Source organism: Sorex fumeus, unplaced genomic scaffold (assembly GCF_029834395.1).
Source record: "Sorex fumeus unplaced genomic scaffold, SorFum_2.1 ptg000034l, whole genome shotgun sequence".
NCBI lineage: Eukaryota > Metazoa > Chordata > Mammalia > Eulipotyphla > Soricidae > Sorex > Sorex fumeus.
In genome coordinates, this window is record NW_026606091.1 from 28,093,839 (window position 1) to 28,110,428 (window position 16,590).

At 51.8% G+C, this 16,590-nt stretch overlaps 1 protein-coding gene and 1 pseudogene across 1 annotated transcript in view; one reads left to right on the top strand and one right to left on the bottom strand.

The window, feature by feature from the left end:
• LOC130026607 (polypeptide N-acetylgalactosaminyltransferase 12-like) overlaps positions 1-16,590 on the top strand; it is a 52,818-nt gene that overhangs the window by 7,820 nt on the left and 28,408 nt on the right. The gene's annotated exons all lie outside the window — the stretch shown is intronic.
• LOC130026667 (uncharacterized) lies at positions 4,990-5,070 on the bottom strand (annotated as a pseudogene).

The window sequence follows — 16,590 nt, forward strand, 5'->3', positions numbered from 1 at the left end:
CTCTCTCCTTTTGGGTGTTGTGGTCTGCAAAAGAGGCATTGAGTGGCAAACATGTTCAGTCCATAGTCCACTTTCGACATGCATCTCCCCTCCTGGGAGGGTCCTCCAAACACCCTTTATTTGGTGTTCCCTTCTCTGTCTGAGCTGCCCTTTCCTCTAGAATGCCCGACTGGCCACTAAGCTATGGAGTAATCCTCCTGGTGCTGATCTCAGCTATTCTTGGGTATTAATCTCATATTTTGTTACTTTATATCCCCCAGATGAATGCAATCTTTCTATGTCTATCCCTCTCTTTCTGACTCATTTCGCTTAGCATGATACTTTCTATGTTGTACCACTTGTACGTAAATTTCATGACTTCATCTTTTCTAACAGCTACATAGTACTCCATTGTGTAGATGTACCAAAGTTTCTTTAACCAGTCATCTGTTCGTGGGCATTCAGGTTTCTTCCAGTTTCTGGCTATTGTAAAGAGTGCTGCAATGAACAAACAAGTGCAGATGTCACTTCAACGATACATTTTTGCCTCTCTGGGATATATTCCCAGGAGTGATATTGCTGGGTCAAATGGGAGCTCAATTTCTAATTTTTTGAGAATCATCCATACTGTTTTCCAGAAGGGCTGAACCAGTGGACATTCCCACCAACAGTGAAGGAGTGTCCCTTTCTCGCCACATCCACGCCGGCATCGGTTGCTTTTGTTCTTTTGAATGTGGGCCAGTCTCTGAGGTGTGAGATGGTATCTCATTGTGGTTTTGATCTGCATCTCCCTGATGATTAATGATGTAGAGCATTTTCTCATGTGCTTTTTTGCCATTCCGATTTCTTCTTTGAGAAAGTTTCTGTTCATTTCATTGCCCCATTTTTGGATGGGGTTGGATGTTTTCTTCTTGTGGAGTTTAACCAGTATTTTGTATATCCTGGATATCAACCCCTTGTCAGATGTGTATTCGGCGAATATCCTTTCCCATTCTGTAGACTCTCTTTGTATTTTGGTCACTGTTTCTTTGGAGGTGCAGAAGCTTCTTAGTTTAAGATAGTCCCATTTATCTATCTCTGTTTTCACTTGCTCGGCCAGTGGCGTGGCATCTTTGAAGATACCATTAGCTTCAATGTCATGGAGGGTTTTGCCAACTTTATCATCAATGCACCTTATGGTTTCTGGTCTGATGTTGAGGTCTTTAATCCATTTTGATCTTACTTTTGTAGATGGTGTTAGGCAGAGTTCTGAGCCTATTTTTTTGCATGTAGCCGTCCAGTGATGCCAACACAATTTATTAAACAGGCTTTCCTTACTCCACTTCACATTACTTGCACCTTTATCAAAGATTAGATGATCATATGATTGAGGGGAGATGTCAGTGTATTCAACCCTGTTCCATTGGTCTGCAGTTCTGCCTTTGTTCCAGTACCATGCTGTTTTAATTATTACTGCTTTGTAGTAGAGTTTGAAGTTCGGGAGGTTGATTCCTCCCATTTTCTTTTTCCCAAGAATTGCTTTAGCTATTCGTGGGGGCTTATTGTTCCATATAAATTTCAGGAGTGTTTGCTCCATTTCTTTGAAGAATGTCATGGGTATCATTATAGGGATTGCATTGAATTTATACAATGCTTTCGGTAGTATTGCCATTTTGACAATGTTAAGTCTCCCGACCCATGAGCAGGGGATATCTTTCCATTTCCTCATGTCCTCTTTTATTTCCTGAAATAGCGTTTTGTAGTTTTCTTTATACAGGTCCTTCACTTCCTTAGTTAAGTTGATTCCTAGGTACTTGATTTTCTGGGGCACAATTGTGAACGGGATTGTTTTTTTCATGTTGCTTTCTTCTCTCTCACTGTTTGCGTATAGGAAAGCCATGGACTTTTGGGTATTGATTTTATAACCTGCAACTTTACTATACAAGTCTATTGTTTCTAGGAGTTTTTTGGTGGAGGTTATTGGGTTCTCTAAGTAGAGTATCATATCATCTGCGAATAGTGAGAGCTTGATTTCTTCCTTTCCTACCTGAATGCCCTTAATATCTTTTTCCTGCCTAATCGCTATTGCAAGTACTTCCAGTACTATATTGAACAGCAGTGGAGAGAGTGGGCATCCCTGTCTCGTCCCTGATCTTAGAGGGAAGGCTCTCAGTTTTTCCCCATTGAGGATGATGCTTGTTGTAGGCTTGTGGTAGATGGCTTTAATTATGTTGAGGAAGGTCCCCTCTATACCCATTTTGGCTAGGGTTTTCATCATAAAGGGGTGCTGGATCTTATCAAATGTTTTCTCTGCATCTATTGATATGATCATATGCTTTTTATCTTTTCTTTTGTTGATATGGTGGATTATGTTGATTGATTTTCGAATGTTAAACCATCCTTGCATCCCTGGGATGAATCCTACTTGGTCATGGTGTATGATCTTTTTGATGAGTAGTTGGATTCTATTTGCTAGTAGTTTGTTGAGGATCTTTGCATCTGTGTTCATCAGGGATATCGGCCTGTAATTCTCTTTGTTTGTGGTATCTCTGCCTGCTTTTTCTATCAGTGTGATATTTGCTTCGTAGAAACTGTTTGGAAGTGTTTTTGATATTTCAATATCGTGGAAAAGCTTAAAGAGGATTGGGAGTAAGTCCTCTTTAAAGATTTGGAAGAATTCACTAGTGAATCCATCCGGGCCAGGACTTTTGTGCTTGGGGAGACTTTTTATTACCATTTCAATTTCCTTGATGGTGATAGGTCTGTTCAGGTATTCCAGGTCTGCTTGGTTCAGCCTTGGGAGTCTGTAGGAGTCTAGGAATTTATCCATTTCCTCGAGGTTTTGATGTTCCGTGGCATAAAGCTTCTCAAAGTACTCCCTGAGGATCCTCTGAATTTCTGTGGTTTCTGTTGTAATGACCCCCTTTTCATTTCTGATTCGGTTTATTAGGGTTTTCTCTCTCCCTTTCTTTGTGAGTTTTGCTAGAGGCTTATCGATCTTGTTAATTTTCTCAAAGAACCAGCTTTTGGTTTCATTGATCTTTCAGATTGTTTTTTGTGTTTCCATCTCGTTAATCTCTGCTCTGAGTTTTATTATTTCCTTTCTCCTGTTCAGGTTGTGCTCCTTTTTTTTGTCCTTCTCCAAGCTCTTAAGCTGTGAGGTTAGGTTACTTATGTGTGCTCGCTCCTCCTTCCTGAGGAATGCTTGTAGAGCTATAAACTTTCCTCTTAACACAGCCTTTGCTGTGTCCCATAAGTTTTGGTAACTCGTGTTCTCATTTTCATTCGTTTCTAGGAATCTTTTGATTTCCTCTTTGATTTCCTGTCTAATCCACTCGTTGTTCAATAGTGCATTGTTTAATTTCCAGGTGTTTGATTTAGTTTTCTGTTTTTGTGTGTGATTTACTTCTAATTTCAGCGCATTATGGTCTGAGAAGATTGTTGATACAATCTCTACCTTCTTAATTTTATGGAGGCATGTTTTGTGGCTCAGCATGTGGTCTATCTTGGAGAATGTTCCATGTACGCTTGAGAAGAATGTGTATTCAGCTTTTCGTGGATGAAGTGTCCTGTATATATCTACTAAGTCCCTTTCTTACATTGTTTCCCTCAAATGAAGTATGTCCTTGCTAAGCTTGAGTCTGGTTGATCTATCAAGAGGTGACAAAGCAGTTCTAATGCGTTTTTAATAAAAAAAAAGCAATGGCATCTAAGCTACTAAGATAGCCCACAGAATGGGAAAAATTATTTACCCAATACCTAGCTGATGAAAGGCTAATATCCAAGTTATATAGCACATTGGTAGAACTTTACAAAAAAAAATATCTCCCAACCCCATCAAACAAATGCAGAGAGGAATAATGAACAGAAATTTCGTCAAAGAAGAAATTCAAGGGCTGGAGTGATAGTACAGTGGTAGGTTGTTGCTTTGCACGTGGCTGATCTGGGTTTGATCCCCGCCATCCTACGGGCTACACCCGCCTTGGAACCCCAAGTGTTCTGTGAGAACCAGAAGGCAGTGTCCTTCCTAAAGACACCCCATGCACACCCCATCCTCCCTTTCACCTAGAGGTGGAAATCACACCCAGATCCAAGACAGACCTGAGCCAACAACCCGTCAAAGACAAATTGTGTTGGCAGAAGATCAGACAGACTGTGATGCCCGTGAGGTAAGGAGGCTGCAGACACCCATCCCAGGGCACGAAGTGACCTGCCTGAAAGTGATGTGTTCCCCCCAAGAGTCAGAAATGGTTAAACAGAATTCTTACTCACCTGTAATTCCGTCTTTTACCTACCCTGTCAAAATCATATTCATTTACCCCAACCTTGTCTTTCTTCCCTCTTCCTTCCCGCCCTTCCCCTCTTCCCCCCTCCTCCTTCCTGCCCCCTCCCTTCTCCCCTCCTCTGCCCCTTCCCATTGAGGAATGGGCTATAGGGCTATGAGGCTATGGGGCTACACAAAGCAATTGCAGACGTGCCCCCATGGCAGGGATGCTGCGTACTAGGAGTGACGAGATGACCCAAACAGAACAACATTGAGACTCGTACTCTGCAAGTAAAGAAGTTACACAGTCTCCAAGGAAGCTCAGCTAGAGAAGAGGGCACCAAATCAAGGGTGCTGGGAGGATCCTCCCAGGGTGGGAGATGCATGCTGAAAGTAGACTATAGACCAAACATGACTACCACTCAGTGCCTCTATTGCAAACCACAGCACCCAAATGGGGAGATAGAGAACAAGGGGGAATGCACTGCCAAAGAGGCAGGGTGGGAAAGGGGGTTGGGGGGGTAGGAGGGATGCTGGGACCCGTGGTGTTGCAGGATGGGTGCTGGTACAGGAATGGGTACTTGATCATTGTGTGACTGAAACCCAAGCACAAAAAATTATAAGTCTACAATTGTACCTCATGGGGTTTCACTAATAAAAAAATAATAAAAAGAAAATTTTTGGATTAAAAAAAAAGGTACACAGCCTCCAGCACATCCATATGTGCAGGAGCAAACTCAAAACATAAAATAATAACCCAATTAAAAAATAAATCCGAATAAATAAATTTCAATTTTTAATATGTACAGATACTACACTTGATCTTAGCCAAAAGGCCGAGAAACTCCGGGGGATGGAGTGATAGCACAGTCATAGGGCGGTCGCCTTACAAGCGGCCAACATGGCCGACCTGAGTTCGATTCCTCCACCCCTCTGGGAGAGCCCGGCAAGCTACCGAGAGTGACTCGCCCGCACGGCAGAGCCTGGCAAGCTCCCCGTGACGTATTTGATATGCCAGACACAGTAACAACAAAGTCTCCAATAGAGACGTTACTGGACCCGCTTGAGCAAATCGACGATCAACGGGAGTGCCTTTACCTTTTACCTTTACCTTTTAATATGAAAATTAAGAGATCCTGGGGTCTCACCATGTTTCGTGCTTGTCCCTATCCCTCCCCGAGCGCACCCGCCCCTACCCAGTCTTTCCAGAGGGATTCAGGGCTTCATTCTTATGGTCTTTATCCGGATGCCACTCAGGTTGGAAACTGCTCCTGAACTGTTCAGTGGTTCTGAGCAAGAGATTTAGTCCACTGCTTCTTGCAAGTCAGAGGATGGGGTCCCATCTGATAAGCAGAAAGGCTGGGGTTGCGAAAGTTAGAGTGGGTTTTCACATCAAAATCTAGAGTCGCAAAAGTTAGATGTGGGTTTTCACATCATAATCCCAGGGACTGTGCCATCTGGGCAATTGGTAGCCACTGGGGCCCTTTGTTAGTCATCAGTGTCACCCCTGAATGGGGACCTGGAGGTAGATAGTTTGTTTACCTCTGTGGCACAGCGAGAGATCAGAGCCCCCTGCCTCAGAGACAGGTATGCCCAGACCTCTGCCAATGGCCCTACCCTGGGTCAGGGCACCTAGAGCCTGGTGCACTTTCTCAGGCACTAAGAGGATCAACCTCTATGCCTCCGGAGCCCTACTGCTGATTTTTTTAGGTTATTTGTTTTTCGTTTTTTCACTTCTAAATGCTCATTCTTCCAGGAGGTCTGGTGCCCAGCCTCAACCAAGAGCTGGAGCAGAGTCTCTGAGGCACTCTTTCAGTCCTTTTAGGCTTCTGACACTAGGAACTTATCATCTACAGACTGCAGCATGGTCCATTCCAGGGCTACAACGAGGATTTTCTTAAGTCCAGAGCCAGGGTCTTCCTGAAGAAGGTGGCCGAGTTTTTGAATCCTTGGGCAACGGGTACACAGTGACTGAGGTTTCCTCCTGTCTCTGGATCCTTTGGCCCAAAGGCAAAAGGGTCTGCTTCCTGGAACAATTTGTAAAGGGGGAAGCATATCTTTTGAGGTTCAGGCCAGTCAATCATTGGGCACTAGAGGAAAACAGACTCAAGAGAGTGGAAGGGCTGGGTACCACAAGGTGACCAGCAGGAGCGACCACACTGACTCGGCGCAGGTCATGACTTCTCAACTGAGGCCAATGGGTTGCTCCCAGTTGAGCTGCATCCCACCACTATTCCTTCCTCCCAGACCTGCGCAGTATCTTTCCCTATCCCTAGCCACACCTCACGAGTTACCTGACATTGAGGCTGTCTCTGGAGGCTCACTCCTAGCATGAGTTTACCAGCAGAGGGGCATGATACTGCCATTAGAGAGCGCCTGGAGAGGGTATTTTCCAAAGTGGGAATACACAGTGTCAAAGTGGACATTTATTTGCGCTTCTAGCTCTGTCTGGAGATCTAATGCCAATAAGATACTAAAGTGAGGAACAGAGAGAACCTTGTTTTCCATATGGAACCCCCAGCATCTGCTGAGATCATGGATTCTCGTGTCCAGCAAAAGCAGGGAAGGGCTGCACCTCCGGTACCTTCAACGAGCTCTGCTTCCTATGTTGCCCTGTCTTGGGGGTCATGGGGCCCACTGTTTCCACGAGGCTTTTCTTGGGAGTGTAGGTACAAAGGTACCCTGCCTTCCCTGCCTGCCTGGGGACTCCCTGTGTACCCAACTTTGAATGTCTGCCACTCCCATTCATAGAGGGTCACAACTTGCCTGGTGTCATATTGGCACTTTGTTCTCTCCTGCAGCATGTCATGGCCCTCTGGGGCAATGATCTGGGGCCTGCCTTCTGCCCCTCCGCATCCTCCACCCCTGACCCCTGCTCCTGCTCTGACTCCCCTCTTATTCCCCGCCCCTTGTCTGCCCTGCCAGTTCGCACCTCCTCTAGACCAAGGGCACACTGGCGGTGCTGGGGTCTGGCCTTAACCACTCCACTGGGGTAGTGCTGTCTCCACTGGAGGTGCTGGGGCCTGGCCTTAACCACTCCACTGGGGTAGTGCTGTCTCCACTGGAGGTGCTGGGGCCTGGCCTTAACCACTCCACTGGGGTAGTGCTGTCTCCACTGGAGGTGCTGGGGCCTGGCCTTAACCACTCCACTGGGGTAGTGCTGTCTCTACTGGATGAGTGGCAGTGCCATCCAGCTGCCATGCTCTCTGCCAACTCCTCCAGTGCACCAGGTGCCACTGCTTGGGTGTTGCTCTTTTTCCTTTTGGTCTTGTCTTGCTTTATCCCCTGCTTGGTAGTGAGTTTTATTGTTTCACAAATGAGAATTGCAGCACTAATATAACTTTGAGTTTTGAACGACTATGAACACATAAGTACTTTGCCAAAATTTCTGCCTAAAGCTAACTAAAAACCAAGAAGCTGGGACTGGAGTGATAGCACAGTGAGTAGGGTGTTTACCTTGCATACGACTGACCTGGATTTGATTCCCAGAATCCCATATGGTTTCCTGAGTACCACCAGGAGTAATTCCTGAGTGCATGAGCCAGGAGTAACACCTGTGTATCGCTGGGTGTGACCCATAAAGGAAAAAAAGGCACATTTTGGCAAGTGGGAGAACATGATGAGATAATAGTGCTATTGGAATGAATAGTTCCAAAGTCTGAACACCGCACAGGCGAGAGATCAGTTTTACAGCAGATCTGATGGGCGTCGGGGTATTAGCAAGCAGCTGACAGGAGAGTATGGAACAAGAAATGACCAAGGTTTCTTGGTGCAGAGAAGGATCTGGAGCATATCAATAACGTAGGAAAATTTGGGAGATTTTCCCTGGTTTCTACGTTGAACAGAGTGACAGATCACCTCTGGGCCATCCCGGGTGACTTCCGTGCCTGTCTTCGTCTTTCCCAGACCCTGTGCCTCATGGCAGCTCCTGCTCTCCAGGGTAGCCTGTCTGAAGTTAGCTTGCGGGAAATGTGGGCATAGGTCCCCTCTCCTCTTCCGCAGGGCTATGGAGATCCTAGTATCAGGACTTGAACAGGGCTGGGCCCATCAAGGCAAGCACCTTCACCCCAGCAATATCCCTGGGGCCCATTCTTGAAAAGTCTGAAAGTGCTCGGGAGTGGAAGCCTCGGGTTCCACGGGGCTGTCTCCCTGGGCACTGTGCCGTACAGAAGGCGGAGTGAGGCATCTTTAAGGGAGCCCAACTCTACAGGAAGGAGAGTTAGGTGGGAAGCAGCTGAAAGAAAAGTACTGCTTGCAGCAGGTCATTAGTCCAGCAGATAAAGTGATCTTCTTGCACACTGCTGACGTTGGATCAATGGGCACCCCTAGTTCCACTAGGTATGGTCCCTGAGCTAAGTCAGGAGTAAAGCCTGAGCATGTCTGGGTGTGGGGCCAACACCCAAAGAAAAGTGCTGCAAGCAGACAGGGCCGACCTTTTCCCAGTGCCCTAAGAAGAATTCCTCAAATTCTTACAGGGCATAAGAGAGATTTCCCTGTTAGGTGGAAGGGGTGAGGGAGGGGAAGGGGGTGACCGTACTGGCCCTCCACTTGTGACTCTGCCTGAGCAGTGACAGTCCACTTGGACAGTCCACAGTGGCCTGACTCAGGCCAGAATTTGGCTGCTGCTTTGACACAAGGTGTCCTGAAATTGTGAATGTCAGTGTCCTTAGGAGGGAGAAGCCCCCAATGAGGGTCAGGAGGCAGGATACCCGGGGCGGGGGGCAAAACCAGGCTGACTCTGCCCCTGAGCCCTCCACCTCCCTTGGTTGGCTGAGAGCCTGGGGCTGCCCCTCAGTCTATCCAGTTTTAGTCAATCTAAGGGCACTGAAGTGGAGGCAAACACAGTGGAGATCATAAAGCCCGAGGAGCTGGAGGTGGTAACAGTCAAGAAGGACAAGCTGGTGGTGTGGGGAAGACTGTGCATCTGGAGGCAGAAATTTCCCCCTACATTGGGTACCGGGGATGTGGGGGGCAGAAATGTCCCCTACTAATAGACCCTAGTGGTCTGGGAGGCAAATAAAGGCCCTAAGCAGTAGGCACCAGTAACATGGGGTGCAGAGGTTTCCCGTAATAATAGACAGCAGGGATCCAGGGACAGAAATGTTCACAATAACTTGGCACCAGGTATGAGCAAAGCTGAAATTTCCTCCAGAAAAAAACACTAGGGATTTTGGGGAAAATTGTTTTCCAATACTAGACACAAGAGCTCTGGGGGGAGAAATGTCCCACAACAGAGAACAGAGCTCAGATAGGAGACATGTCCTCCAACACTACACAATAAGGAGTCCCAGGAGCAGAAATACTCACGCCCATAGAAATAGTCCAAAGAGTAGCAATAAAAAATGACCACCTCCCCACCCTCCACCTTAGACTATACCCCAGGAGAGAGGAGTGGAGAATGACTGCTCACCCCCGCTTTCCTACCTAAATGTGGAGATATTTCCGGTTTGTGGGCTGTCCTTGCACGGTCCAGGGCATTTTCCACTTTTTGAGTAAAAATTCTGTCCAGAAGGCCAGAGAGAAGTCTCAGGAGACTCAGTAAAGGCTTGGGATGCAATAGGTCAAGAACATTCCCTGGCAACACAGGGTCTCCTGATCACAAAGCCTGGAGCAAATAGAGATCCCCACAAACCCCAAACCTCTCAGGTATGTACACAGGCCATGAGGGTCAATGAAGCAGTACTTGGAAGGATCTCAGTGCTTAGAGGAAACACTCATTCAGGGCATCCGATTTTCAAAATGGCACTTGGGTACAACCATCTACCCGTCCTGGCCCAGGGAAAACGAGGCAACACTCAAACCTTCGGTTCATGGGCTACAGGCCAAGCAAAAGTCTGAGCCGAGAGCTCCCCTTCCTCCAGTGCACTTTTTCTATTCTGGGAAAGGAAGTCCTGAAAAGGATGGAGGCGGGAACAGTCAGCAACTGAGTTCTAGGCACTACCTGGGACAGTTTAGGGGATCATGAATTGGTGGCAGAGGAGAGAGAGGGGAGAGGGCTGAATCACTCTCCCTGACAGCCACTGTCCTGTTTCCAAGATTGTTTCTACAAATGGATGCATCCCAGCCTGTGTGGGTGTGTGGCATTGGGTGGGTGGGTCCTGCCAGGGAACGGCTCATGCTTCTTGATGAAGCATGAGCTGTCCTGTGGGGGTCTCCCCATGGATCAGAACCTGACATGACATGCCCATGCCCATGGTGCCTGTTCCGTCTACACCTCCTCTGTAGTGCCCACCGGGAAGAGCCCCCACCTTGCCCCCAATGCTTCCTGGGTGCCATGCCCCCTAGTGGCCAGATCATGTCTCATGTAAAGGACCTGCAAACCTCCTGGTATTTCCCAAACCTCTCAAGGACTGGATGGACTTTCTCTGCCCAGAGCCTCACCCCAGTGTGGAACCCTTCACTGCCCACAGGCTCCCCAGACAGCACAAGCCCACAGTGACCCTGTGCCCCACCATCAGAGATAAATTTGATTCTCAGCACAGCGAAAGTGAGAGGGGGGAGATGTCAGAGCTACAGGAGACAGACGGAGACCACTGGGGCCTGAATGTGCTCAGGGCAGGGAGGACAGGTGCATTCGTGGATGCCATAATGGGCACAGGCGATATGGGGGAGTTGGGGTTGCTTTCAGGCTGCAGGACTCGTGAGGGCAGCGTGGCCAGGCTGAGTGGCCCTAGCTGGGAGTGTGTGTATTGAGAGGGATTTCCAGAGCAGGCCGGGATCAACACCAGAGAAGCATCAAGGTTCCCCAAGGCCAAGTCTGGTGTCCAGCTCCCAGTAGGATGGACTGAGTCTCAGAGAAAGGGGCAGAGCTGGGTGGGGAGGTTCTATGGGGTCATTAAGAGCCCTCCAGGACTCAGAAAGGGAAGTCTCTGAGCAACAGGGGGAATTGGTCAGGGACTGACTGGGTCTGGGGGCTCAAAGGCCCCACAAACTGGCTGCTGCCAGTCTGGGAGGAAGCAGAGACAGAAGGACAGAGAGAATGTGGACACCGTATAAGGCGGGAGCAAGAATTCTGCGGGCTTCAGGAAAGGAGAGGGGCAGGGCAGGGGGACAGGGGCTCCAAGGAGACAAAGGAGAGGGGCAGGGAGTGAGGGGCGGTGGGGACAGCGTCCAGGACAGCCCCTCTGCCAGGCTCGCTGGGCTCCCTCAGCAGCAGCCAGGCCAGACATAGGGGTGCTCAGGGGCTAATCCTGGCATCTGCACCCCAGCCTGGGCATGGGGGGACATGATCTCTGGGAATGAGAAAGTCGTGGACTGAGCTACGGGAGACCGAAAGGGTCAGTGCTCCTGGCCCACCGTGGGGCCCACAGAGTTCCAAGCCACCATCGTCGGTAGGGGGCAGTGCCCGAGGGTCCGGGTGGGGGTGGGGAGGCCCGTCAGGCCCACCAGGTCAGAGGCTGGTGCAGCCTTCATTGTGAGGTTACCCCTGGGAGCTCTAGATTTCTCCCTGGCCAATGGGGTTGCAGCCCCGAGGCCACGCCCCCTTCCCTGCCTATAAAAAAAGCTCGTGGCCCCGCCCCTCGGGGACCCTCTCTCAAGGATGCTTGAGGGAGAAGTGGCCCCATCACACCTTCCCCCTGTTGACCCTTCGAGGGGTCATCTAGGGGTCACCTCCAGATGGTGACCCTTCCACGGGTCATCTACGGGTCACCTCTAGGTGTCATCTCTAGCAGATCGTTCGAAATTGGAAGAGCGCAATGGACGGTAAGAAAAGGCCCTGCGTTGGTCCTGCACTGGTCAGTGTATGGCCCCGAGGGCACAGGATCAAGCCCGGGCCCATTTCCAGCAAGACTTCCGGCAGTTTTGTCCCCAGCAGCCTCTGTCCTCGTCAGGGTCTCCCGGGACTCTGGGATGGGAGTCCCCAGAGAGCCCCTCTCCAGGACCTGTCCGTTCCTGTCCCCAGAAGAGGACCTCCTGGGCTCCTGCTGCCTAAGACCTGGGTGGCTGGACACTGGCTCCCCAGCTCAGGAAACAATGGGGTTGGGAGCTCAGGGCAATGCTGAGGAGCTGCCTCAGTGGTGCTGCGGAATCAAAGCAGGGTCCCTGGGTACACAGACCCCTCACCACAGACCCTCCTGCCAAAAACCTCCTACTGTACGACCACACCCTTCCCGTCTAATTTAGGACAGAAAGAGATGGAAGAACAGAATTTTAAAACATCAGATATATCTTGTAAAGGCGGAGAGTCACATGGCAGCGCCTCCTCCGTTAGGGGTGAATGATTTGGGCTGGTGCTTGGCACCAGGAGTTTGAAGCCTGTGATGTCTGAGGAGGGCAAGGCAGGGAGGAATCACTCAGAGTGTCCTGAGGCCACGGCCACATCCCTGCCAATAGAAATGCTCGTGGCCCCGCCCCTCGGGACACCCTCTCTCAAGGAGGCTTAAGGGAGAAGTGGCCCCATTGCACCTTCTGCATGTTGACCCTTTCCCTAAGGGATCATTGGAAATTGGCAGAGCATGAAAAGATGGGAAGAAAAAGTGCTAGGTCGGTGCTAACCCGCCAACCCTGGGCCATGCGCTGGTTCTGCACTGGTCAGTGTGTGGCCAGGAGGCCCAGGATAAAGCCTCCGCCCATTGACAGCCACGTTTTCAGGCAGTCTTGTCCTCCAGCAACTTCTGTCCTCGCCAGGGTCTCCCGGGACTCTGGGATGGGAGTCCCCAGAGACCCTCTCTCCAGGCCCTGTTTCCTCCTGCCACCAGAATAGGATCTCCTGGGCTCGCACTGACCAAAGAGCTGGGTGGCTGGACACTGGCCCACCCAGCTCAGGAAACAATGGGGGTGGGAGCTCAGGGCATCACTGAGGAGCTGGGGAGTCAAAGCAGGGTCCCGACTCCCAGAAACCTCACCACAGACCCTCCTGGCAGTGGGTTTAACTGTGCAAAAACACCTTTCCCCTATTGTTTGGGACAGAAAGAGCGAGCTGAAGGAACAGAATTTTAAAACATCAAGTGTATCTGATAAAGGCAGAAGTTTGCAATTTAGAGCGTCATCCTTAAGAGTTGAGTGATTTGGGCTGGTGCACAGCACCAGGAGCTTGAAGTCTGTGATGTCTGAGGAGGGCAAGTCGGGGAGGACTGACTTCGAGTTTCCAGGGAGGGGCCCTGTGAATGGGGCATTGTGACACGGGAGACAGGCTGGGAGCAGGAGCTGGGCGAGTCTCCCTGTCACTCCACACCTGTGTCCTGCTCTGCGGGCAGCCAGAGGAAATGGGGTCAGCTGTCCACTCCCCGGAATGTTACGACCCTGAAAATGCAGAGAGCTCTAGGGCCGGGACATAGAACGCTTGTTTCTCGTTGTCCCTCGTGTCCCTGCCAGCACTGCCAGGAGGGCTCCAGTGGGTCCAAAGCAGGAAAGAATCCACTTTTTAAGGGGCCCGGAGCAGCAGATGGCGGTGAGAAATGAGCAGCCCCCGAGATGAGCAGGAGGAACCAAGAGTCCGGGCTGTGGACCATGAAATTTGGGTGGGGTTGAAGGTCTGGGGTCCTTGACTGTCTGCTTCCTCTCAGGTTTACCGGCCTCTGGGTGCCCCTGAAACAGCCACATCGTTGAAAACATTTCGAAGGACAGGTGGAGGCAGGAGGTTCCAGGAACAACGGGCGAACCCGGAGAACAACTGCGGATGCGAGTGTGGGCCGAGGGGACTGAGCTGGGGTGAGAGAAGCGGGCGCAGTGACGCCTGGAGTCTGAGGGCTGTGGGGTGGCCGGGCGGGAGCCCGGCCAGGCTCGAGTTGTGTCTCTGTAACAGTGGAAGGGTTCTGGGTAACATTCCCCAGTCTTGGAGCTGAACGAGTCTCCTATCATCTCCAATTATCACCTATCATTCCAACATGTCTTCACTGCAAGCCCACGAAAAGTTGCTGTACACCAAGAAATTTGTGAGAGGGTACAGGGTTTGCCGGCCATCAGCTCCCCTCCACCCTGGGGTATTCTTGGGGCATAACAATTCAGTCTTCTGGGCTGTGACTTTCCTAGTCTGTGAAATGGGCCGTTGAGACCCCCTGTGAGGCCAAGAGCCTGCCTTGTGTGATGGCAGGAAGGACAGGTCAGAATGCCCTGAGTGCTGTGGTGGCACTGACTGGCCCACACTACACAGAGGGGTCTGGAGTTGGCAGTTGCCAGGTAGGAGTCAGGGTCCGAGGCAGAGGGAGACCCAACTCCTAGGCTCTGGGACAAAGACGCCATGGGGGCCTGTGGCTGAGAGTCTGATCCCTGCATCTCCTGGCTGGGATGTAGTCGGTCCTCCTGCCTGTCCTCACAGACACTGTCCTACCTCCCACAGATGCCAGGGCAGGACTAAAAGGTGCCGTGCTAGTGGCCTCCTTGGGGCCGATTCTGCTGGTACCTGGAAATGCACATAGCTGCCGACAAGAGCACCTGGACGCCCGCAGTCACCTGGGCTCCAAGGAGGAGCAGCTGTACCAGCGGATGCTGCGGCAGAAGCAGCCCATAGACCAGCTGCAGCAGGTGCCACCAAGGCAGCAGGCCCTGCTGGAGGCCGCCATCAGGGAGCTGAGGGAGACCAGGTGAGAGAGGGGCCACGGGCTCTGGGGCAGGAAGGCCCTAGACCTGCCTCCTCACCTAGTGCCTTCACCCCAGGTGCTCTTCTGTGGGACTCAGCAGCAGAAACAGCAGCTGCAGAACCTGGTAAAGTGGAAAGGAGTCCCGGAAAAGGGTGAGTGACAGGGAGAAGCCCCTGTGGGTCAGAGGGCGGGGCTACTGGGGAGGGGAGCCTGGCGGCCCCACCCCCAGCCCCCCACCTCCCCTGCTTGGCTGAGACCCTAATGCTGCCCCACATCCCATCCACTCCAAAGGGATTGGCGTGGAGACGAACAACACACAGGTGCTCCTGGACACAAAACGTGAGGAGCTGGAGGCCACAGAGAAGGAGGAGGCACAAGAGGCCAGGCAGGAGGAGTGCCAGAGTCCAGGAGCTGGAGGAGTCAGTCAAGTCCCAGGGGGCAGGGACCATGGCCTGTGTGAGATCCAGAGACGCTCCTGTTGCTGTCCTTAAGGAAGAGGAGTCCACCCACATCGGACCCAGGTCCCGTAATGACCCGCCGAAAATCCAGAAAACGCAGCTGGTCAGCAAGAGCTCCACTGGCAGCCTGACACCCAGCTGACACCTCGATTTTACGGCACCTACGCACCCTGCTGCTCTCACCCAATTGATCTAGCCCAGCCCCGTCCTCCCCATGCCACCCGAGTTCTGCCTTCCGCCTTGGCCCTTTGCTCTTCTTCCTCTACTAGAACCAGGGAGATCCCTCACTGCAAGACCAGGGATCAGGGCAAAGCCACAACTATTCTCCATCTCAATACACAGGATATCAGGGGGACAGTAAAGTCTCCTTCCACTAGACCCAGAGATGTGGGGGAAGAAATGTCCCCACCCCTGGACCCCTCAGGTATCAGGGGGCACAGTTTCCCCCTGCACTAGACCGTGGGATCAGGGGGGCAGAAATGTCTACCCCACTAGACCCCACGGATCGGGGGGGGCAAAGATGCCCCCCCACCACTAGACGCCAGGGATGGGGGGGCCAGAGATGCCCCCCCATCACTAGAAACCAGGGATCAGGGGGGCAGAGATTCCCCCCCACAAGACGGCAAGGATCAAGGGGGGCAGAGATGCCCCCCACCACTAGACACCAGGGATCGGGGGGGCCATAGATCCCCCCCACCACTAGACGCCAGGGATGGGGGGGCCAGAGATGCCCCCCCACTAGACGCCAGGGATCGGGGGGGCAGAGATTCCCCCCCACAATACGGCAAGGATCAAGGGGGGGCAGAGATGCCCCCCACCACTAGACACCAGGGATCGGGGGGGTCAGAGATGCCCCCCCACCACTAGACGCCAGGGATCATGGGGGCCAGTGATGCCTCCCCACCACTAGACGCCAGGGATCGGGGGGGCCAGAGTTGCCGCCCCACCACTAGACGCCATTTATCGACGGGGGGCCAGAAATGCCCCCCCAACACTAGACGCCAGGGATCGGGGGGGGGCAGAGATTCCCCCCCCACAAGACGGCAAGCATCAAGGGGGGGCAGAGATGCCCCCTACCACTAGACACCAGGGATCGGGGGGGTCAGAGATGCTCCCCCACCACTAGACGCCAGGGATCGGGGGGGCCAGTGATGCCTCCCCACCACTAGACGCCAGGGATCGGGGGGGCCAGAGATGCCCCCCCAACCACGAGATGCCAGGGATGGGGGGGCCAGAGATGCCCCGCAACCACTAGACACCAGGGATTGGGGGGGCCAGAGTTGCCCCCCCCACTAGACGCCATTTATCGAGGGGGGGCCAGAAATGCCCCCCCACCACTAGACGCCATTGATCGGGGGGGGCAGCGATGCCCCCCACCACTAGCCGCCAG